We start from the raw sequence: 25606 nt of genomic DNA, 5'->3' as shown, positions 1-25606 counted from the left end.
CAGCTCTCAAAGAACAAAAACAAAGGATCACAATTCCATGACTGGAACAATATACAAATAACCCGCACATAAGAGAGAGAAGCTTACAACGACGTTTTGACCAGATTTGGACCATTTACAAAGTCTCTCACTCCTGTCTTTCTACAACCCTTCTTTTTAAGAGTTAATCAAAATATCTGCTACAACGACACTACGTGACAGCTTATTACACTCATGTACATCTTTCTTGCCAAACCAGCACTTAATATGCATCAACACACTCCAGCCTCACCACTACTTCTTGTTCTTCCTCTCTTGATCCCGTCCCTGTCCCCCTCACCTTTACATGCTGTCTCCCTCACTCTTTCGTGTTAGTGTGACTTTGTAAATGGTTCAGGTCAGACCGAAACGTCATCATAAGCTTCTGTCTCACCTACGCGCGGGTTATTTGTGAATTGTTCTAGTCACTGTATTGTACCTTCTTGTTCTTATGTATGAACAACTGGGCTTCCAGCCTTCAAACTGACTTTTTGCTATACTCCTTGCCCTCAAATGTGTCCATGTTAAGTTGACTCCCTTATTCTAAGTGATTCTCTATCATCTATGAATGCTCTTAACGCCAAGAATTAAGTACATATTATGTGAATGCAAAAATACACATAATATGTACTTAGTAGACCAAATGATCGAGAGATCAGCCGAAGTGTACCACATGCTAGTGCCTTTCTTTTGTGCCTAACGATATCTTATTACATTTAAACTACATTATTGTATACTGCAGAAAAAGTGTCTTTGTACTCAGATATGAGGCAGACTGGTAGTAAACCAGATGGGAGTAGACCTATCGAAATGTTATCACACCAATGTTTATTTATTTACAAATTACCCAAAGCTTGTTCTCCAGCAGTTTCTACTCACACCCAGCGCCGGTTACTGCCTTCTTCCTTAGGACTCGCGCCGAAGCAATCGGCTAACACCTAGGTTTCTATGTACTGTTAAGTGAATAGGGGCAATCGGTGTAAAGAAATATGAACAACATCTCCAATAGCCCCACCCCCAAGATTGATCTTGGGTCCTTCGGTTGTAAGCCATATGCAACACGAGCAACCTACCGAGAGACTAGTGTTATGGTTGCCAGGTAGGGTCCAGAGCTCCTGATGAGTTATATGTTAGTTCAGGGGTTTGACTCACAGTCAAAAGACCCGGGTTTAATCCCGGGCAGGGCTAGGGCAATAAGCATAGACATCTATTGCCCCCGTTCACCTATCAATAGATGTGTTCCTAGGTGTTAGTCGACTGTTGCAAATCACATCCCGGGAAGAGAACTAAACGATTAAACTGTAAATAAGATAAGCTGACTTTCCTGGGTTATCCTTGGTTATTACCTTCTGGGGATAATAACTCAAATAAAGTTTTCTTTTACGTCTCTGTAGATACCTTAAAACTAAAGAAGCCATACACAAATAACCCGCACATAAAAGAGAAGCTTACGACGACGTTTCGGTCCGACTTGGACCATTGACAAGAAGCCATCGCAGAAGAATCTGCAAATATATAAAAGCTTACCTTAAACTTTTACATTTTCTCTTTGTATTCTTCTGAGAAAACGTTTTAGTATAAACTTCGCTAGATTTAGAGAAGCGAAATTTACCAGTCTTTTTCGTTATTACTAGATAATCAATAATTTAGACATTCTTGTATCATCGCTACAGTGCAGGAAGGTCCTTTCATACTCTCACTACAAGTGCATGAAGGCCCTCTTATACCCTCACTACAGTGCGGGAAGGTCCTCTCATACCCTCACTACAGTGCATGAAGGCCCTCTCATACCCTCACAACAGTGCAGGAAGGTCCTCTCATACCCTCACTACAGTGCATGAAGGTCCTCTCATACCCTCACTACAGTGCATGAAGGTCCTCTCATACCCTCACTACAGTGCATGAAGGTCCTCTCATACCCTCACTACAGTGCATGAAGGTCCTCTCATACCCTCACTACAGTGCATGAAGGTCCTCTCATACCCTCACTACAGTGCATGAAGGTCCTCTCATACCCTCACTACAGTGCATGAAGGTCCTCTCATACCCTCACTACAGTGCATGAAGGTCCTCTCATACCCTCACTACAGTGCATGAAGGTCCTCTCATACCCTCACTACAGTGCATGAAGGTCCTCTCATACCCTCACTACAGTGCATGAAGGTCCTCTCATACCCTCACTACAGTGCATGAAGGTCCTCTCATACCCTCACTACAGTGCATGAAGGTCCTCTCATACCCTCACTACAGTGCATGAAGGTCCTCTCATACCCTCGCTACAGTGTATGTAGGTCCTCTCAACCCTCACTACAGTGTATGAAGGTCCTCTCATACCCTCACTACAGTGTATGAAGGTCCTCTCGTACCCTCACTACAGTGTATGAATGTCCTTTCATACCCTCAGTACAGTGGATGAAGGTTCTCCCATACCCGGGGTGCATAATAAACATATTAAACTAACTAAACCTCACTACAGTGCATGAAGGTCCTCTCATACCCTCACTACAGTGCATGAAGATCCTCTCATACCCTCACAACAATGCATGAAGGTCCTCTCATACCCTCACTACAACTGCACGAAGGTCCTCTGATATTCTCGTTACAGTGCATGAATGCCCTCTTACTCTCATTACAGTACACGAGGGAACCCCTCAAGCCCCAGGGCAGTAATGAGTGCCATACAGGGCTAATACGTAGTGTATTCCTCACCTCAGCATGGGCGTGAGCCAGCGCCTTACGCCTGAGAACCTCGCGAGCGATGTGAGGAAGTGTCAACTCCACAGATGAGAGAGATGCCCCATCCTCCGAGGACATCACCTGCAGGAACACACACTACTGTTAGTACTAATGATAATAATAATAATAATAATAATAATAATAATAATAATAATAATAATAATAATAATAATAATAATAATAATAATATTATTATTATTATTATTATTATTATTATTATTATTATTATTATTATTAATAATAGTCATGGGACCAGGTAAATGAAGTATCAGACTTTCCCTAAGAAAGGGTCGTGAGTTATTTAAACCTAAACTTGGACATAGAAAAGCCGAATACAGAAGTATATATGTAGAGTCTGCATAAATATGCACCGCTTAAAAACAAGAGAGAGATTATCTACTGAGAGAGAACGGAGAAGAATTTAACAAAAGACAAAAGGGTTAAAGAATTAGTTAAAAATGAGAATATCACAAAAAGATACCTTACCACGAGAGATTACTGATATAGAGCAGAAACTGCAACGTTCATATTGGACGGAAGAAGTGGCCATGAAGCATAGAGGCGTTCAAGAAATACAAAAGCAAAATATTTCAATACATGCGCAAAATCCTTATACTAAGAGAAAAGGCTTCTAGAATGGGCGCACCGCTATCAGGAGGTTCATACACTGTACACTCAGCATACTGTGGAGGAAGAGTTTAAATCTAGGCAAAATCTTTAAGGTCCGGGTGTCAACGCCTCCACGGCCCAGTCCTTGACCAGGCCTACCTCAGGTTATCAAAACGATCTAACACTATAATTCAAACTTAGTTTTAGACTTGAATGCAGCCACATTATGTATCTTAAAGAAATATTCAGGTCACTACAAGACCTTAACCATGAAAATCCCAAAAGGATAAGTGGAGACAGAGCTCCTCTTATAAAGTAGGCAGCAGAGGACTGGCTGGAACTTCAAGCCAGTGGCTCTAATAACGTATATCACAGATCTTTGAGAGGATGGCCACAAGCCAAATTGCGCATTATATTAAAAAGCATGACTTGCAACAACTCGAATCAAGAGGGATTTAGAGCAGGAAAATTATGCTTATCATAACTACTGGATGAATATAACAAAATTATGGTGATAGACAATGACTTTGCTAAGACATCTGATAAATAAGATCATGGGGTTATAACCTATAAAGTAAGGTCAAAAGATGTATATAGAAAAGTAGGATATTAGATTTTTTATTAGTAGAACACAAATAGTAGGGAACACTGTAAGATCTATCCTTAGCCAAGTAAAAAGTTTAGTTCCCCGAGGCACAGTCCTGGTGCCTTTACTGTTCCTCAGCCTCATAGAAGACATAAATGCAAACAAACCACAGCATTGTATTATCCACTGCGGACGATACAATAATTAGCATGAAGGTTTCCTAGGAAGATATAAACAAAATAGGCGGTAGAAAATAACATGATATGCAGTAGGGACAAATTCCAATTCCTCAGACATGGACAGAACGAGGATCTGAAAAAGGGAAAATGTATACAAAGCGCAGATGGTCACCTCACAGGTCAAAAAAAATATGTGAAAAATTGGGGTCCTATCTTTTAAAGAAGGTTATAAAGCGAATGTTAATTAACCCAGGAAAATGTCAGGATGGATAAGAACTTTCAAGAAAAATGATGCCAGTGTTGCACTATTCAAAATCACTTCTCTCTGGCTTCAAGTACTACCTGGTGTTGACTGATCCATTTGAGGCTGAAGAGAAAAAATGCAGAAAACATTTATTACCCGCATAGAGTCAATACACGTTTAAACTACTGGGAACACCTCACAGTACTCTGAATTTACTCTGTGGAGAGAAGGCAAAATAGACTCGTTATAGTATATAGGTGGAAGATTCCTGAGGTTCTGGTCCCAACCCAGCAAACTACCCTAACAAAGGACTGGAGTGTAAGCCACTGGAGGTGGTGCTAAATAGACTCAGTGAATAGTAAGGTAACCATGGAGGCACTAAGAGAACACTGTATCAACATCCTGCTACCAGCAAATATCAAAAATATTGCAGGAATAAGTATGGAAGCATTGACAAGGCAAGCAGTTATCTCACTGCCTCCGTGGAGTGCTTAAATCGCCAAGGCTGTAACGAAAGTGTGGGCCGGCGGGCCGCCAACAACAACAGCCTGGTTGACTAAGCCACCATCACTGAGGCTTGACCCAGGCAAGACTGTGGGAGTACAGAATCTCATGAAAAGTTCCCGGATAAATCACATGTAAATCGTAGCTAACTTCTAAACCCGTAAGGGTTTTACAATGTCTGGGGAATGGGAGGTAATCATGCATCAAAACACCTCTAATAAACGGTCAACCTCAAGATTAATTAGAGGAAATAGAATAGAATATATAGATTTGTCAGACAAACTCAACTCTAAGAGTAGCAATCAATCGATTGCTCTCAAAAATCTGCTGCTTAGTGGATGCCAACTACGGAGGCTACTGATCCAAGGAATTGGAGCTACACTCCTCTTCCTAGGATCAAACCTGATTACGTTATATTTCCCTTCCGAGGGTAGCGTCTATCCACGAGTATACTGCTACTGCTGTGTCCCTATGACTATCTCACTGTCTCTATAGGTATATCTGCCAAATTTGTGTCCCCGTGATTGCATCCCCGTGTGTCTCGGTGATGGATATTATAGCTGCAGTGTGTCTGTGTCCTATGGTCACTGTCACTGCAATGTGCCTATGTAAAATGGCCACTGTCACTGAAATGTGCCTATGTCCTATGGTCACTGTTGTTTCAATGTGTCTGTGTCCCATAGCCACTGTCGCTTCAATGTGTCTGTGTCCTTTGTCCACTGTACTTCCCTCGTGACAAATATTAACAATAGCTCGAATATTTTTACTAAAATTACTTCTTGAGGCCATAAGCTGTTATCCTATCACAGATAATTTAAAAGCTTTTTAATTGCATTCACTTGTTTAAATTACATTCACTTGTTAAATTACATTCACTTGTTATAAAGTTGGTAGAATTACCGACAATATGTAAAGTAAAAGGACACAAGTGCAACTAATGTGACATTTTATTGTGGCAACGTTTCGCTCTCCAGGAACTTTATCAAGCCATTACCAATGGCTTGATAAAGCCATTGGTAATGGCGAAACGTTGCCACAATAAAATGTTCCATTAGTTGCACTTGTGTCCTTTTGCTTTACATTCACTTGTTAGTTTAAATTACATTCACTTGTTAGACGAAGAATGAGGGGAGACATGATCGAAGTGTATAAGTGGAAGATAGGTATTAATAAAAGGGATATTAATAAAGTCTTGAGGATATCTCTCCAAGAGAGAACCCGCAGTAATGGATTTAAATTAGACAAGTTTAGATTTAGAAAGGACATAGGAAAGTATTGGTTTGGAAATAGGGTAGTTGATGAGTGGAACAGTCTACCTAGTTGGGTTATTGAGGCTAGGACTTTAAGTAGCTTCAAATTTAGGTTGGATAAATATGAGTGGGAGGGGTTGGATTTGAGTGGGACTTGCAAATGAGTAGATAGAGTTATCAGACCTTATTTCATGGGGAGCATTGAAAATTGGGTTGGGCAAATGTTTTGTTAGTGGGATGGATTGTAAAGGACCTGCCTAGTATGGGCCAACAGGCCTGCTGAAGTGATCCTCCTTTCTTATGTTTTTTTTTCTCTTATTATAGAAGCCATATCCTTCCCCAGGATGCTGTCCACAGCAACCGATAACACCCAGGTACCTGTTTACCTTCAGGTGAACGGGGGACATGCTAATGTATCTCCATGTCTAACTGTATCATACGACACTGGACAGCTGATCATACGATCATTCTGGGCTGCAGGTTATATCAGATCGTAACCCAGTCGGTCATCCTAGCCAAGGATGAAGTGTCACATAGCGTCTGTAGTGGTTATTGTGACGCAGCCTGGTCACACTGCTACAGCAGTCAGAATAATGTGGCCATAAAGTCCTTACCGGTTCTGACCTTAACTACGAGTCGCTGGCTGCCTTGACCTTACTTGGCGATAATTTAGCGTAACGACTAAGAGAATAAAAACGAAATTGGCGTGACAGAGTCACGTCACGTGAGTGACTTGGTAATAAACCAGGACGGACCGAAGGAGATAATGGTCCAGGACGGACCGAAGTAGATAATGGTCCAGGACTGAACGAAGATGATCAAGGTTTAGGATGACCCAAAATATTACCTCTAACTTAAGACAATCTCCGAGCTTCTTTCCGGCTTCAAGACTTAACCGTTATCTTACCAGCAACTACTGTTCGTAGTGGTAATAATTAAAGGTATGCATTTTCTTAGACTGTATCAGCATATTGTACTGGGGAGAAGATCAGCTAAATGATGAGAAACTGTAATATAAGAAAGAAATGTAATACCGTAGATGTTACTATGCTTAGAGTGAGAGAACGAGGGAGGAAGAGGGTGGAGTGATGGAGACCCATTGCAACTTTTGTTGTATTTGCTGTTATATTTGTTGTTGTATTTGCTGTGGTATCTGTTGTTGTGTCTGTTGTTGTAACTGTTGTTGTGTCTGTTGTTGTATCTGTTGTTGTGTCTGTTGTTGTATCTGTTGCTGTGTTTGTTGTTGTATCTGTTGTTATGTTTGTTGTTGTATCTGTTGTTGTATCTGTTGTTGTATCTGTTGTTGTATTTGCTGTTATATTTGTTGTTGTATTTGCTGTGGTATCTATTGTTGTATTTGTTGTTGTATCTGTTGTTGTATTTGCTGTTGTATCTGTTGATGTATTTGCTGTTGTATCTGTTGTTGTATTTGCTGTGGTATCTGTTGTTGTATTTGCTGTTGTATCTGTTGATGTATTTGCTGTTGTATCTGTTGTTGTATTTGCTGTTGTATCTGTTGTTGTATTTGCTGTTGTATCTGTTGTTGTATTTGCTGTTGCATCTATTGTTGTATTTGCTATTGTATCTGTTGCTGTATTTGCTGTTGTATCTGTTGTTGTATTTGCTGTTGTATCTGTTGTTGTATTTGCTGTTGCATCTGTTGTTGTATTTGCTGTTGTATCTGTTATTGTATTTACTATAGTATTTGCTGTAATATTTGGTATTATAATTTGTATTGTATTTGAAATTATATTTGCTACTGTATCTGCTAATACGCTGATGCTGTTTAATACTATATTAGCTAATTGTATTTGCTGCTATTTAAGCTACAGTGATAAATAATAATAGTCATTATAATTAGTAATGGTCCTCGCAGAGTAATATCAACTATTTTATAGACTCGATTTTTTTATGAATGGATTTTATTGACAAAAGATAATCATTTGAAGTCAGTTATCTCTCCAGTACAGTCACTCGTCACTCTGTAGGGAGGCAAAAATAATAGTAATTGAGTAACTTCTCTCTCTCTCTCTCTCTCTCTCTCTCTCTCTCTCTCTCTCTTTCTGCCTCTGTCTCTGTCTCTCTGTCTCTCTCTCTCTGTCTCTGTCTTTCTTTCTACGTGTCTGTTGTGCCCCAATTCCTTCATTTATGTCCTTGACGCCACTACGGTCACCTCAGAAAAAGTTTGTTCATTAATTTCATAATTTTTGTAAGTAGGTTTGGCGTTGCGTGGGTGGACGTGGCGTTGCGTGGGTGGACGTGGCGTTGCGTGGGTGGGCGTTGCGTGATGGGCATGGCGTGAGTGGGCATGGTTGAACACAGCGTAAGTGGGTGTAGCGTGAGTTTGCAAGGCTTGGGTGAGCTTGGAGAGAGATTGAAAGGCTTGGGTGGGTGTGGTGTGGATTTGCAAGGCTTGGGTAAGCTTGGCGTGAGTTTGCAAGGCTTGGGTGGGTGTGGTGTGGGCTTGCAAGGCGTGGGTTGGCATGGCGTGGCCTCTTTCTATATCTCACACCAGTTTAGAAAAGCCAATCAACAGAGGCTTTCTCACGTTATCACTCACCAATCAGAATTAAGTACTATGTTCCATACAACAATGACCAGAGAGCACCGGGACGAGGAAATACTATATAAACCTAATTACATTATACGAAGTTTGGAAATCTGGAGCCGACCGGATGAGGCGTTCTCAAGATATAATCGATAACCTTGAAGGCAAAAATAGAATGCAGGCAACCACTATAAGGTATTCCTTCAAGGATACCTAACAATATTTCCAGAATCCCGTCAATTGCTCCTTTTGCAGCAGTTTGCAGGAAATGTTGTGAGGCCTAACTATTTGCAGAATTTGAAAGGCTGAAATTTAGCTGTTGTGAAGAGTCTCTTGGGAGGTAATCTAAGTAGGATTAAATCCTTTAAGATAGTACCTAACTCTCTCTCTCTCTTCCAACTAGTACAGAAAACACATATCACAGGCTGTGGCGTAAGTGGGATTTCTGCATCTGTGGAAACTATAAATTAAAATAGAGTGATGGCTGGAAATGATTATTTTAAATTGGGGAATTACTGTTAAGTTGATGAGTTGCTGAGAAATTTGAAAAAAATATTTTTTAAACTGAAGAGCTGCTGTTAAATTATCACTGTTGTTTTAAATTAGAAAGCTGCAGTTTAACTGTTGTTAAATAGGGGAAACTGACGTTAAATTGGAGGAGTGACATGTAATTGGAAAATTGGGACAAATTTGTGAATTGAAATGAAGAGTTTTTATAGAGAATAATGTATAAAGTAGAACTTTGATAAATGCTTGAGAAAGTCCCATAGTAGGCTAAACGTCCCTTAAAAAAATGTCTTACTCTACGTCTCTTCACCATTTGTCAACATTCGCTATTTACATTCAATAGTGCAATGAATGTCTATTGTACTTGAAGACAACACATGTGCAACACTCTGGTATCTTTATTAAGATACAAAAGTGTTGTACATGTGTCTCAGTCATTTACTTGTGGATATTCTGTATCATTACTACGGTCATGTCTGTTGTAGTGATATATGTGGGAGAATAAGTCAGAATTCTACTGGTGGAACACATTTCACGTGTTAATGGTGAGAAAACTGAACGTTCAAAGCACCATTGCTGGAGTGAGAAATATGAACGTTCAAGGCACCACTGTGGGTAGTGGGAAAGTTGAACTTTCAATGCACCACTGCTGGTAGTGAGGGAAGTAGACTATTGAACGAGCTCACTTACCTGAGATCTTTAATATTATCAGAGACAACACATGTCCGGGGAAGCTCGAGAAAAAACTTCGAAGCCCCGTAAGAAGTGTTTCTGAAGCAGAGTGCACAGCAACACAGATTTCGCACTGCAGTTCAGAGATGAGTGACGTGAAACAAGCCCGTTACCTGACGCGGGTGTTAATCATGCTGTGTGATGACTCGCTAAGTTGCTCCCTCAGAGCTACGATAAGATTTCATTGTGACATTGATAAGTTGTGGCCCCGTTACTGCAAGATCACTTCAGGCAAATTCATTGTATGTTGCTCCATGATATGGCTTCAAGCTTCCCGTGATGGGTTGTCTAGCTCAGGTGTCAGCTTCATAGTGCTAATGAGAATCTAGGTTCACTCAACCTCGCTACCCGGAGTCTGGTCCTCATTCGACCCCACTAACCAGAGTCTGGTCCTCACTCGACCCCACTACACAGAGTCTAGTCCCCACTAGAACCCACTACCCAGAGTCTGGTCCTCACTCGACGCACTGCAGTCCTCAGCAATAAAGTTATCTTCAACAATTACTTCCTAATCACTGATATCTTTCTCAAACAATGTTATCATTTTTTTCACGAAAGAAAGTGAAACCCATAACTCGATATGTCAATGAAATACAAGTTATTCACTTATAACGGCTGTTCTTGTCATTGCAACTCTCGTGTCTATTACATAAGTCTGGCAAGAAACCCACAAGACAGAGAGCTACAGACAACACATTTGTATAAGAGCAAAATTTTCCAATAGCACATGTCATTTTCTATATATTTCAAGGTCAAGCTTTTCACTATGAAGCTTAGTAAGATCACCATCACCCTCTGTCGTCAGAGGAAGTCACATGGTCACTAAATAGCACATTAACTAACTTTGTTTCGAATTACTAAAAGTCTAACCATCAATAATGTTTCCTCTTTAAACTTTCCATACATATTTAAACGTTCCATGCATAATGTTTAAACGTTCCATAAATATTTTTTAAAAGACCCAAACAGATTTACACGTTCCATGCATATTGTTTAAACGTTACATGCAGATCATCTTAAAACGTACTCTACATCTCATTCTCTAAACGTTCCATGTAGATTGCTCTTTAAGTGTTCTATGCAGATCGTATTTCAGATGTTTCCAGTGTTCTGAGCAGCTTTCGAAGTCAGCTTCAGTTTTTTTGACTAATCTGAACATTTATGCCTTTTCCTTAGTTAAATATTTTCTTTCATGGTTTCCTGAACTCTTTCCCAATCACTAATAGAAAATAAATTATATATTTTCACTTGCTTTTCATGGTATGGCTTACCATGGTATGATAGTAGCTTCTGACGGTGTGGCACTAGATTCTCATGGTGTGACACTGGCTTCTCATGGAGCACTGATTTTCGACTTTCTTTTTTGAGCACTGACCTCTCATATTGACCAGATGAAGAGATCTTTGATGATTCTTGAGGTGCGAGCCAGGTCTGCACAAGTGTGGTGGTCGGGTTTCCATGCAGACTGACCTGTGAGTCGGGTCAACACCCATGATGTGGCTAGGTCTTCCCATGCATTGACCTTTGAGTCAGGTCAACACGTGTGGTGGCCAGGTGTCCAAGCAGACTGACCTGGTCTAGTCCTCCATCCCCCCGTAACTGACTCAGATTATTGACTGTCCGGCGACCAGAAAAAATAATAGAAGAGCGCAGGTCATAAACGATTTTCTGAGGTTTGTTCAGGTTTTTACGAGACACGACATAACCTCAGGGATGACCCGATGCCACGGACGGCGTGGGGGAGGAGGCGTGGCTGCACACGCACACAAACAATCACGAATATACACGAATACGTACGCACACCCACCCACCCACCCACACACGATAACACACGAGGGTACAGATGGCAGTTGAAGACACAGATGAATATAACAGGGAAGATAGAAATTATTTCTTAAGTCTTAGAGTAGGCAGGAATTGGAACGACACACAAAAAACACACACACAGACACACATAGTTCTCTTTCAGTCGATTAAAATAACGTCAAGAATACCAGTCGAAAAATACGGCTGGTATTCTTGACGTTATTTTATCTTCTTCCTTTGCTTAAGGTGATCTAACAACAGAGTGTATTAATAAGGAGTCCTGGTCTGGGACCGGATCATAGAAGCAGTTGACCCCCGAAACCATCTTCTGGTAAACTTCAAGTCAACCTTATTTTGGTAAATCAGAGCGTGGGGATGATTGGAAATCCGTCTCGTCTTGTAAAGAAGAATGCGAACAAGCTTCCAGTGTATCTCTACAACCCATCACCACCAAGAGGACAGGCAGAAAGAGAAGAGCTTAGAACGTCACACTGCGATACCACAAAAACAGGACTGCATCTTCCGTGAGAATAACATCGTGGTTCACTGAGTGTGTGTGTGTGTGTGTGTAACCTAACATATTTATGAGTAATAATAAGAGTACTCTTGTAATAGGTGACTCTTATGCTCACATTATCAGGAGACAGAAGCTGTGAGGTCACGGTGTGGTAGTTCATTATATAAATGCACAGTGCTTCTAATCTGGATAATTCTAAAGACATCTGAACACGAAAACATACATTATGCAGGCAGCTGTTGTCACGCAAACCGTCAAACACAGTGCTGCAGGCACGCCCACACGCATGTCAACGTAAACACACACACACACACGTACTCATATACAACAGGCCTAGTGTCTAATCGACATGTGCCTAGGACAAAATGGTAACTAACTAACACACACACACACACATACTGTGAACATTCCAGTGCTACAAGTCTTAAAATACAACTATTTCCAGTATTACATCAGTGAGTTTGTGGATTAGGTGTGAATTTCCCTCAGGTAGTGAGTGATCTTAGCGTGATGGCTGACTCTTCTAGTCTCCTGACACCGGTCTTCTGGTCTCCTGACACAGGTATTCTAGTCTCCTGACATTGGTATTCTAGTCTCCTGACACTGATATTCTAGTCTCCTGACACTGGTATTCTAGTCTCCTGACAAAGGTATTCTAGTCTCCTGACACTGGTATTCTAGTCTCCTGACAAAGGTATTCTAGTCTCCTGACACTGGTATTCTAGTCTCCTGACACTGGTATTCTAGTCTCCTGACACTGGTATTCTAGTCTCCTGACGCGGTGCAAGATAGAGTAATGGAGAGATTTATTTTTCATGATCACTCGAACTAGAAGGTGAGGGACCAGAAAGGAAGGTGAGAGAGAAGGAAGGGATGTGAGGGATCAGGAAGGAAGGTGATGGACCAGGAAGGAAGGTGAGGGATCAGGAAGGATAGTGAGGGACCAGGAAGGAAGGTGAGAGACCAGGAAGGAAGGTGAAGGAACAAGAAGGAAGGTGAGGGACCAGGAAGGAAGGTGAGGGACCAGGAAGGTGAGGGACCAAGAAGGAAGGTGAGAGTCCAGGAAGGAAGTTGAGGGACCAGGAAGGAAGGTGAGGGACCAGGAAGGAAGGTGAGGGACCAGGAAGGAAGGTGAGGGATCAGGAAGGATAGTGAGGGACCAGGAAGGAAGGTGAGAGACCAGGAAGGAAGGTGAAGGAACAAGAAGGAAGGTGAGGGACCAGGAAGGAAGGTGAGGGACCAGGAAGGTGAGGGACCAGGAAGGAAGGTGAGAGTCCAGGAAGGAAGTTGAGGGACCAGGAAGGAAGGTGAGGGACCAGGATGGAAGGTGAGGGACCAGGAAGGAAGGTGAGGGACCAGGAAGGAAGGCGAGAGACCAGGAAGGAAGGTGAGGGACCAGGAAGGAAGGTGAGGGACCAGGAAGGAAGGTGAGAGACCATGAGGGAAGGTGAGGGACCAGGAAGGAAGGTGAAGGACTAGGAAGGAAGGTGAGGTACTAAGAGGGAAAATGAGGGTTCATGGAAGATGATGGACTAGAAAGGAAGGTGAGGGACCATGAGGGAAGGTGAGGGACCAGGAAGGAAGGTGAGGGACCAAGAAGGTGAGGGATCAGGAAGGAAGGTTAGGTACTAATAGGGAAAGTGAGGGGTCATGGAAGATGATGAACTAGGAAGGAAGGTGAGGGACCATGAGTGAAGATGAGGGACAAGGACAATGTAGGCTAACGTAGAGGTTCACAGTATGACGCACATAGGGGGAGACAGTGACGTATATATAGCCTTTATTAGTAGAGGAGACACCCAGGGTGCCATCAACCATAACTCTGGTACAGTATGTGGTACTGATGGTGCCCTGGTACAATGTGTGATACTGATGGCACCCAGGTACCGTGTGTGGTACTGATGGTACCCTGGTACAGTGTATGGTACTAATGGTAACCAGGTACAGTGTGTGGTATTGATGATGTCCAGTTACAGTGTGTGGTACTGATGATGTCCAGGTACAGTTTGTTGCACTGATGGTACCCAGCTGCAGTGTGTGGTACTGATGATACCCAGGTACAGTGTGTGGTACCTTGATGCTGGTGAGGAGGGCTCTTGATCCAAGGAATTGGACTTGCATTCCCCTCTTCCTCGGATTGAATTTGATTGACCCACCACTGTCTCAGATGCTTTGTAACCTCTAAGGGTTTAGCGCTTCCTCTAAAAGCAATAATAGTAATAATAATAATAATAATAATAATAATAATAATAATAATAATAATAATAATAATAAAAATAATAATAATAATAATAATAATAATAATAATAATAATAATAATAATAATAATTTAATAATAATAATAATAATAATAATAATAATAATAATAATTTAATAAAAATAATAATAATAATAATAATCAGACGGAGATTAAAAAGAAAAAGAAAGATAAAGGAGAAAAAGAAGATTAAGAAGAAGAAGAAGAAGAAGAAGAAGAAGAAGAAGAAGAAGAAGAAGAAGATAAAGAAGAAGACGAAGAAAAAGATAAAGAAGATAAAGAAGATAAAGAAGAAGAAGAAGAAGAAGAAGAAGAAGAAGAAGAAGAAGAAGAAGAAGAAGAAGAAGAAGAAGAAGAAGAAGAAGAAGAAGAAGAAGAAGAAGAAGAAGAAGAAGAAGAAGAAGAAAAAGAAGAAGAAGAAGAAGAAGATAAAGAAGATAAAGAAGAAGAAGAAGAAGAAGAAGATAAAGAAGAAGAAGAAGAAGAAGAAGAAGAAGAAGAAGAAGAAGAAGAAGAAGAAGAAGAAGAAGAAGAAGAAGATAAAGAAGAAGAAGAAGAAGAAGAAGAAGAAGAAGAAGAAGAAGAAGAAGAAGAAGAAGAAGAAGAAGAAGAAGAAGAAGAAGAAGAAGATAAAGAAGAAGAAGAAGAAGAAGAAGAAGAAGAAGAAGAAGAAGATAAAGAAGAAGAAGAAGAAGAAGAAGAAGAAGAAGAAGAAGAAGAAGAAGAAGAAGAAGAAGAAGAAGAAGATAAAGAAGAAGAAGAAGATAAAGAAGAAGAAGATAAAGAAGAAGAAGATAAAGAAGAAGAAGATAAAGAAGAAGAAGATAAAGAAGAAGAAGAAGAAGAAGAAGAAGAAGAAGAAGAAGAAGAAGAAGAAGAAGAAGATAAAGAAGAAGAAGAAGAAGAAGAAGAAGAAGAAGAAGAAGAAGAAGAAGAAGAAGAAGATAAAGAAGAAGAAGAAGAAGAAGAAGAAGAAGAAGAAGAAGAAGAAGAAGAAGAAGAAGAAGAAGAAGAAGAAGAAGAAGAAGAAGATAAAGAAGAAGAAGATAAAGAAAAAAGAAGAAGAAGAAGATAAAGAAGAAGAAGAAGATAAAGAAGAAGAAGAAGATAAAGAAGAAGAAGATAAAGAAGAAGAAGAAGAAGAAGAAGAAGAAGAAGAAGAAGAAGAAGAAGAAGAAGAAGAAGAAGAAGAAGAAGATAAAGAAGAAGAAGATAAAGAAGAAGAAGATAAAGAAGAAGAAGATAAAGAAGAAGAAGAAGAATAAGAAGATAAAGAAGAAGAAGAAGAGTTCTCAATGATCAGTGAATCACATACCCAAACAGAGGAAAGAACTATATTTAGCAACGTTTCACTCTCTGTTGGCGAAACATCGCTAAACATGATGATCAGCCCTGCTTTTGTACCTTCCAAGATGATACTGGCAGAGAGCAGGAGGCAGGTGTGGCAGGAGGCAGGAGCGGCAGGAGGCAGGTATGGCAGGAGGCAGGTGTGGCAGGAGGCAGGAGTGGCGGGAGGCAGGTGTGGCAGGAGGCAGGTGTAGCAGGAGGCAGGTGTAGCAGGAGGCAGGTGTGGCAGGAGGCAGGTGTGGCAGGAGGCAGGAGTGGCAGGAGGTAGGTGTGGCAGGAGGCAGGTGTGGCAGGAGGCAGGTGTGGTAGGAGGCAGGAGTGACAGGAGGCAGGTGTGGCAGGAGGCAGGTGTGGCAGGAGGCAGGTGTGGCAGGAGGTAGGTGTGGAGGCAGGTGTGGAGGCAGGTGTAGAGGCAGGTGTGGCAGGAGGCAGGTGTGGCAGGAGGCAGGTGTGGAGGCTGGTGTGGCAGGAGGCAGGTGTGGGAGGAGGCAAATGTGGCAAGACTGGATTCAGACACCCTGATGTGTGTGGTGATCCACACGTGGGCGAGACGTGCAGCCGTGTGGAGAAATGCAGGAAAAGAAGGAAAAAGAGGAGGATGAAATGAAGAAAGATAAGGAAAAGCAGGAAGAGAAGAAGGAAAGATTAACATGTTAATTTACACATTCTGGTTTATTTGCCTGAGATATAACACTCCTCAGACACTTTAACGTCAGTAAGTTATGAAGGTCAGTAGCACACTGCAACATCAACGTCAGTAAGTTATGAAGGTCAGTAGCACACTGCAACATCAACGTCAGTAAGTTATGAAGGTCAGTAGCACACTGCAACATCAACGTCAGTAAGTTATGAAGGTCAGTAGCACACTGCAACATCAACGTCAGTAAGTTATGAAGGTCAGTAGCACACTGCAACATCAACGTCAGTAAGTTATGAAGGTCAGTAGCACTCTGCAACATCAACGTCAGTAAGTTATGAAGGTCAGTAGCACACTGCAACATCAACGTCAGTAAGTTATGAAGGTCAGTAGCACACTGCAACATCAACGTCAGTAAGTTATGAAGGTCAGTAGCACACTGCAACATCAACGTCAGTAAGTTATGAAGGTCAGTAGCACACTGCAACATCAACGTCAGTAAGTTATGAAGGTCAGTAGCACACTGCAACATCAACGTCAGTAAGTTATGAAGGTCAGTAGCACACTGCAACATCAACGTCAGTAAGTTATGAAGGTCAGTAGCACACTGCAACATCAACGTCAGTAAGTTATGAAGGTCAGTAGCACACTGCAACATCAACGTCAGTTAGTTATGAAGGTCAGTAGCACACTGCAACATCAACGTCAGTAAGTTATGAAGGTCAGTAGCACACTGCAACATCAACGTCAGTAAGTTATGAAGGTCAGTAGCACACTGCAACATCAACGTCAGTAAGTTATGAAGGTCAGTTGCACACTGCAACATCAACGTCAGTAAGTTATGAAGGTCAGTAGCACACTGCAACATCAACGTCAGTAAGTTATGAAGGTCAGTAGCACACTGCAACATCAACGTCAGTAAGTTATGAAGGTCAGTAGCACACTGCAACATCAACGTCAGTAAGTTATGAAGGTAAGTAGCACTCTGCAACATCAACGTCAGTAAGTTATGAAGGTCAGTAGCACACTGCAACATCAACGTCAGTAAGTTATGAAGGTCAGTAGCACTCTGCAACATCAACGTCAGTAAGTTATGAAGGTCAGTAGCACACTGCAACATCAACGTCAGTAAGTTATGAAGGTCAGTTGCACACTGCAACATCAACGTCAGTAAGTTATGAAGGTCAGTAGCACACTGCAACATCAACGTCAGTAAGTTATGAAGGTCAGTAGCACACTGCAACATCAACGTCAGTAAGTTATGAAGGTCAGTAGCACTCTGCAACATCAACGTCAGTAAGTTATGAAGGTCAGTAGCACACTGCAACATCAACGTCAGTAAGTTATGAAGGTCAGTAGCACTCTGCAACATCAACGTCAGTAAGTTATGAAGGTCAGTAGCACACTGCAACATCAACGTCAGTAAGTTATGAAGGTCAGTTGCACACTGCAACATCAACGTCAGTAAGTTACGAAGGTCAGTTGCACACTGCAACATCAACGTCAGTAAGTTATGAAGGTCAGTAGCACTCTGCAACATCAACGTCAGTAAGTTATGAAGGTCAGTAGCACACTGCAACATCAACGTCAGTAAGTTATGAAGGTCAGTTGCACACTGCAACATCAACGTCAGTAAGTTATGAAGGTCAGTTGCACACTGCAACATCAACGTCAGTAAGTTATGAAGGTCAGTAGCACACTGCAACATCAACGTCAGTAAGTTATGAAGGTCAGTTGCACACTGCAACATCAACGTCAGTAAGTTATGAAGGTCAGTAGCACACTGCAACATCAACGTCAGTAAGTTATGAAGGTCAGTAGCACACTGCAACATCAACGTCAGTAAGTTATGAAGGTCAGTAGCACACTGCAACATCAACGTCAGTAAGTTATGAAGGTCAGTAGCACACTGCAACATCAACGTCAGTAAGTTATGAAGGTCAGTAGCACACTGCAACATCAACGTCAGTAAGTTATGAAGGTCAGTTGCACACTGCAACATCAACGTCAGTAAGTTATGAAGGTCAGTAGCACACTGCAACATCAACGTCAGTAAGTTATGAAGGTCAGTAGCACACTGCAACATCAACGTCAGTAAGTTATGAAGGTCAGTAGCACACTGCAACATCAACGTCAGTAAGTTATGAAGGTAAGTAGCACTCTGCAACATCAACGTCAGTAAGTTATGAAGGTCAGTAGCACACTGCAACATCAACGTCAGTAAGTTATGAAGGTCAGTAGCACTCTGCAACATCAACGTCAGTAAGTTATGAAGGTCAGTAGCACACTGCAACATCAGCGTCAGTAAGTTATGAAGGTCAGTTGCACACTGCAACATCAACGTCAGTAAGTTATGAAGGTCAGTAGCACACTGCAACATCAACGTCAGTAAGTTATGAAGGTCAGTAGCACACTGCAACATCAACGTCAGTAAGTTATGAAGGTCAGTAGCACTCTGCAACATCAACGTCAGTAAGTTATGAAGGTCAGTAGCACACTGCAACATCAACGTCAGTAAGTTATGAAGGTCAGTAGCACTCTGCAACATCAACGTCAGTAAGTTATGAAGGTCAGTAGCACACTGCAACATCAACGTCAGTAAGTTATGAAGGTCAGTTGCACACTGCAACATCAACGTCAGTAAGTTACGAAGGTCAGTTGCACACTGCAACATCAACGTCAGTAAGTTATGAAGGTCAGTAGCACTCTGCAACATCAACGTCAGTAAGTTATGAAGGTCAGTAGCACACTGCAACATCAACGTCAGTAAGTTATGAAGGTCAGTTGCACACTGCAACATCAACGTCAGTAAGTTATGAAGGTCAGTTGCACACTGCAACATCAACGTCAGTAAGTTATGAAGGTCAGTAGCACACTGCAACATCAACGTCAGTAAGTTATGAAGGTCAGTTGCACACTGCAACATCAACGTCAGTAAGTTATGAAGGTCAGTAGCACACTGCAACATCAACGTCAGTAAGTTATGAAGGTCAGTAGCACACTGCAACATCAACGTCAGTAAGTTATGAAGGTCAGTAGCACACTGCAACATCAACGTCAGTAAGTTATGAAGGTCAGTAGCACTCTGCAACATCAACGTCAGTAAGTTATGAAGGTCAGTAGCACACTGCAACATCAACGTCATTAAGTTATGAAGGTCAGTTGCACACTGCAACATCAACGTCAGTAAGTTATGAAGGTCAGTTGCACACTGCAACATCAACGTCAGTAAGTTATGAAGGTCAGTTGCACACTGCAACATCAACGTCAGTAAGTTATGAAGGTCAGTTGCACACTGCAACATCAACGTCAGTAAGTTATGAAGGTCAGTAGCACACTGCAACATCAACGTCAGTAAGTTATGAAGGTCAGTTGCACACTGCAACATCAACGTCAGTAAGTTATGAAGGTCAGTAGCACACTGCAACATCAACGTCAGTAAGTTATGAAGGTCAGTAGCACACTGCAACATCAACGTCAGTAAGTTATGAAGGTCAGTAGCACACTGCAACATCAACGTCAGTAAGTTATGAAGGTCAGTAGCACTCTGCAACATCAACGTCAGTAAGTTATGAAGGTCAGTAGCACACTGCAACATCAACGTCAGTAAGTTATGAAGGTCAGTAGCACACTGCAACATCAACGTCAGTAAGTTATGAAGGTCAGTAGCACACTGCAACATCAACGTCAGTAAGTTATGAAGGTCAGTAGCACTCTGCAACATCAAGGTCAGTAAGTTATGAAGGTCAGTAGCACACTGCAACATCAACGTCAGTAAGTTATGATGGTCAGTAGCACACTGCAACATTAACCTCAGTAAACAATTAAGGTCACAGTTGCACACTGCAACATCTGTCAACAAAGTTGTGCGTGCACTTCGCTACATAAATGTCACAAGTTGGAACAATGAACACACAAAGTTGATTTGAGTAACAGCACAACTTGGACACACTTCCTGCACGATGGGGCCGTCGCCTCACCTCAAGTTCTAAGAACTCATGTTTTTACATGAAAATAGACATTTTTTATATTAACGTTACAAAAACATGGTAAATGTTTCTGGACCCTTCAAGACTTGATGCTAGTAAAGGGCTAAAAATTTGAAGCCGATCGGAAGAAGAATTCAACAGTTATGCACAGGCACTAATAATTTTAATAATTTTAGAAAAAAATAAAAAAAGTGCGTATGTTCTGCCTTACAAGTTTGTGAATCTTTCTTAAAATTAGTTACGCCGTGTTTAAAGTTTGAAAACACTCGGAAGAGTAAGTCAAGTTGGAGCACAAAGTCCGGCAACAGTCAGAGCTCTTCCGGGAAATCATTGCCCGATTTTTATTCATAGAGTTGTCAGAGTGATACCCAGACAGCACTAAACTAACCCAGACCTTCATTTAGCTAGCTCTGAAAAATTTGGAGCCGATCAGAGGAAGCGTTCTCCAGCTGTCATCTGGAAACGCTGGAAGAAGAATTTCCAACATTCACAATAGTTCACAATAGTTATTTCCCTTTCGGAGCATATATAATTGAAATGAATTACTGAAAATAAATTACGTAAGAAACTTTAGTATCGCTGAGTGGAACAGATGTTCTCAGTAGCACAGGTAGCAATTAAGGTTGCAAACATAGCCTTCACATAAAAGAGAGAAGTTCATGACGACGTTTCGGTCCGTCTTGGACCATTTACAAAGTCACATTAACATGCAAGATAGATGGAGTCAGTATATATAGGCGAGCAGACAGAGACGGGACCAAGAGATGTAGTAGTGGTAGAGGTAACGCTGGAAATGGAGATAGTAGTAGTAGTAGTAGTAGTAGTAGTAGTAGTAGTAGTAGTAGTAGTAGTAGTAGTAGTAGTAGTAGTAGTAGTAGTGGTAGTATTAAGTAGAGAGAGAGGTACCTGCCATAAGCTTCTCTCTTTTATGTTAAGGTTAGTAGTCTGACTTACCTGTAGGGGAGTGCTGATTCCAGGCTCCCTGGTTAGGTCCCGCCCAGGGGGACACATGCGTTTAGTGAAGAGGAGAGGAGTTAGACTTGCCATGGTTGTTGAGTACTCCTGCTCTCTGTTATTCCAAAACTTCGCTCTTGGCTTTGGTAATCTGTCTAGTGTTTGTCGTTCCTTCAAAGCGACATTTTCATTCGCTTACATGCAGCAAATGTATGAAAATATGTAAACACGACATCATTTACGAAATTCATTCGTAAGTATTTCGGCAGCAGAGGCACCTAGTATCGAGAAAGTTTTGTATTTGATACGATAAGTGAAACACCGCAAGACTGTATGGAGAGGTCACCATGACAACACAAACGTTGTGTGGTCAACACTTGCTATGAGTGTTAGACACACGTATATACAGCTATGTGTTGGATAGTTTAGGTTGCACTCTGGTTAAGTTCCTGTTTTCATTCATTTCTCACACTCAGGCGACGAGCTCATTCACTACTGATCGATGAATGTATTCTTGTTCTAAACCACAACTTTGTCGGAATTTACCGTCGACATGCTTCAGGTAGAATCGGAAGACCAATGATTCACACGCGAGAGATCAGCATGGGAGACCAGTGATCCTCACAAGAAAGATCTGCATGGGTCTCGAGCGAGTGTTTACTGAGAGATCATCCTGCCTTAAAGAGCTCTAATTTACGAATTGACATCTTTGACTCAGTCATGCAGGAGATGAGTCAAGAGTCCTCGTGAAGCTGGTTTTGAAGTTCACTCATTATTCTGATAGATCTGCTACACTGGGCAAATGCATCTCCCACAGTGCAAGTCACACATAGGCTATCGAAGATAAAAAAAAAACTGAAAATGCAGGGAAAATGGCTAATCCTTTAATTCTAAAATCTTAATTATTCTATAGACGATTCTGTTTTTTTCTTTCCTGGAGCTTGCTTATGGAGAAGCCAAAAATTAATTCATTGGTTTAATTTTTAAATTTCGTTACCTGTGGGTTTCTTTTTCTGCTTGTGGTCTTTTCTTTCTTTTCATTATTAACTGCCAAGGTAAGTTATCAGATTAAAGGACCACGGAATAAAAAACGGGTATTAAAGACCTTCGTTGCACTCGGGGTCTTAGTCGCTCCTGGAGTATTAGAGGGAACGTGAGCTGTGAGATATTCCATGACTCTTCCAGGAAGCAGACTTTATTTAGCTGAGGTAGGTGAGTGACCCCCAAGGTAGAGAGTGAACCCCTGAGGTAAGTCGTGACTCTCCTGGAAGGCAGGAGGTCGTGACCTCTAAAGCCGGTCAGTGAACCCTGAGGCAGGTCGTGGCGCCTGGGGCAGGTCGTGATTTTCCCTGGGATAGGTCATGATCTCTGAAGCTGGTCAGTGACGACTGAAGCAGGTCGTGGGCGTCAGAGCAGTCTGTCAGCAGATGCAGGATTCTTAGGTAGTCACAGCAAGCCAATAATCAAGGATTAGTGTGCGTGGCTACAGCCTGGCGTCATTATCACAGCAATTACTGATCCCATTAGACACGTATCTTCTCTCTCTTTTTCCTCTCTCTCTCCTTCTTTACTCGTCTTTCTCTCCATTCTCCTCTTCGTTGCCGTGCCCTGAAAAGACAAAAAACACATCTTGTTAGAGGACATGAAAATAACTAAATTGGTTGAAATTTGGCAAAATAAATTTTAGGAATAACTTATCACGAAAAACCTTACAATTTGGATATGGAATTTAAGACGACTCTTCAAGGACCCTGATGAAGCGAAGGCCCTTGATTCTAGGAATTAGGGCTGTCCAACCCCTTCATCGAATCCATTCTGATTACCCTTCATTCCCCGAGCACTGCATTACCCATCCAGATTTACCGCTACTGTGTGTGTGTGTGTGTGCGTATGTGAGAAAGTGTGTGAGTGTGTGTGTGTGTCTGTGAGTGTGTGTGTGTTTGTGTGTGTGAGTGTGTGCGTATGTGAGAGAGTGTGTGAGTGTGTATGAGTGTGTGTGTGTGTGTGTGTGTGTGTGTGTGTGTGTGTGTGTGTGTGTGTGTGTGTGTGTGTGTGTGTGTGTGTGTGTGTGTGTGTGTGTGTGTGTGTGTGTGTGTGTGTGTGTGTGTGTGTGTGTCTGTGTGTCTGAGTGTGTGTGCTTGCGTGCGTGCGTGCATGTGCGTGCGTGCGAGTGTGTGTGTGTGTGTGTGTGTGTGTGTGTGTGTGTGTGTGTGTGTGTGTGTGTGTGTGTGTGTGTGTGTGTGTGTGTGTGTGTGCGTGCGTGCGTACTTGTGCGTGCGTGCGAGTGTGTGTGTTTGTGTGTCTGTGAGTGTGTGTGCGTGCGTGCGTACATGTGCGTGCGTGCGAGTGTGTGTGTGTGTGTGTGTGTGTGTGTGTGTGTGTGTGTGTGTGTGTGTGTGTGTGTGTGTGTGTGTGTGTGTGTGTGTGTGTGTGTGTGTGTGTGTGTGTGTGCATGCCCTACACCCGCTAGTCTTTCTCTGCCCGCTATGAACGGTGTGTTTAAAGGCACGATGCCCCAGCAGTCGCTTAGGGTGTTTATTATCTAAAAAGATGCATCAATTCCGGTCTCTCCGTGTTTACGAGGCTAACTCTGTCTTGCCACGCACCTCACCCCCCCATATCGATCCCTGCTTTCTGCTCGCAAATTACTACTGCCGGACACAGAAGACGCTTATTATGGGACAGTTACACGTTTAACTTCAATGTCACATCAAGGTACGTGTTTCTGGACACAAATGGCGTGCTGCCGAGAACAGCGATGATAAGATATTTAAAACTACTTGATAAACCTCAAAGCAGAGCAGTAACAAAGGCATTAAAAAGCTTTGTACTGTAAACGTTGTTCCAATGAAAAATTTGTCCTGCAGAGATATATTCGTAGTACTTGATGGTTCTTGTAACGAGGTTCTAGAAAACGGCTTGCTCTTGAAGGGTGGACTCAGTAAAACTGGTTCTTCAGAAGTACTCACATTAAAAGGCTTTTTTTTCTTCAAATTTAGTTAAAATGTTTGTTCTTCACACTTAGTCCCAGAGAAAGCCTGTTCTTCAAACGATGTGCCTGTAAGAAGACGTCTGTTCTTCATGTTTTTTTTGGTGGTGCCGGCGACACCCGCGAAAGCAGTATTCTCCGGCGACACACACAGGACAGCATGAGCACCACTCGTACTGACTTGGGAGAAAAAATGTGGAAATCTTATGTGGTGACGAGTGAAGGTAAATTCCCCTTCCCTCCCTTCCTCCCGTCATACCACCACCACAACCACCATCACCACCACTACAATCACCATCGTCACCACTACAGCCACCAATACCACCACCACAACCACCATCACTACCACTCCAACCACCATCACCACCATTACAACCACCATCACCACTACAATCACCATCGTCACCACTACAGCCACCAACACCACCACCACAACCACCATAACCACTACTTCAACCACCATCACCACCATTACAACCACCATCACCACCACTACAATCACCACCGTCACCACTACAATCACCATCACCACATATCTTAAATGACATGGATCCAAACCAGTGCCTTGAAAGGATCAACTTCCTGGCAGCTGAAGCATGTTCTAGGCATATTCCCCTAAGAAAGAAGAAGAGCAGGAGTAAACTGGAGAGGGAAAGACGCTCCCTCTACAGAAGACGACGAAGAGTCACTGAGCTCCTCAGGAGTGCTAGAATATCTGCTACTCGAAAGGAGGCGCTGACCAGGGAAGGGGAAACTATCGAACTTAAGTTAAATGACTCTTACAGGAACCAGGAGAGACAGGAGGAGCTTAAAGCTATTAGTGAAATTGAAAGAAATTCAAAATATTTCTTTTCAATGCCAAAAACAAGGCAAATACCACATCTAGTATCGGGCCCTTACTCAGACAGGATGGGACTTACACAGATAACAACAAGGAAATGAGTGAAATATTGAAATCCCAGTACGACTCTGTGTTTAGTGAACCACTAATCGGTCTGAGGACCGACGACCCAAATGATTTCTTCATGAATGAGCCTCAAAACTCCATAAATGTATGCCAGATTTCCGACATTACCCTAACTCCGAAAGATTTCGAAAAAGCCATTGAAAACATGCCCATGCACTCAGCCCCGGGCCTAGACTCGTGGAACTCTGTTTTCACTAAGAACTGCAGAAACCCCTCTCGCGTGCCCTAAG

General features: G+C 42.0%; 1 protein-coding gene across 2 annotated transcripts in view; it reads right to left on the bottom strand.

The window, feature by feature from the left end:
- Window positions 1–25606, bottom strand: part of LOC138854256 (uncharacterized) — a 441993-nt gene that overhangs the window by 375274 nt on the left and 41113 nt on the right. The window contains exons 2-3 of one of the 2 annotated variants that reach the window (XM_070096315.1): window positions 21421–23028; window positions 2728–2835 (exon numbers count right to left, since the gene is read on the bottom strand). The gene's annotated coding sequence lies outside the window, so the exon portion shown is untranslated. Of the gene's footprint in view, window positions 1–2727; window positions 2836–9871; window positions 10408–21420; window positions 23029–25606 lie in introns of those variants that run through there. The other variant, XM_070096316.1, reaches the window with a different exon arrangement.

This window comes from Cherax quadricarinatus, chromosome 53 (assembly GCF_038502225.1).
Source record: "Cherax quadricarinatus isolate ZL_2023a chromosome 53, ASM3850222v1, whole genome shotgun sequence".
NCBI lineage: Eukaryota > Metazoa > Arthropoda > Malacostraca > Decapoda > Parastacidae > Cherax > Cherax quadricarinatus.
Note: the sequence above shows the minus strand (reverse complement) of the source record. Positions and strands in the feature narration are given on the sequence as shown.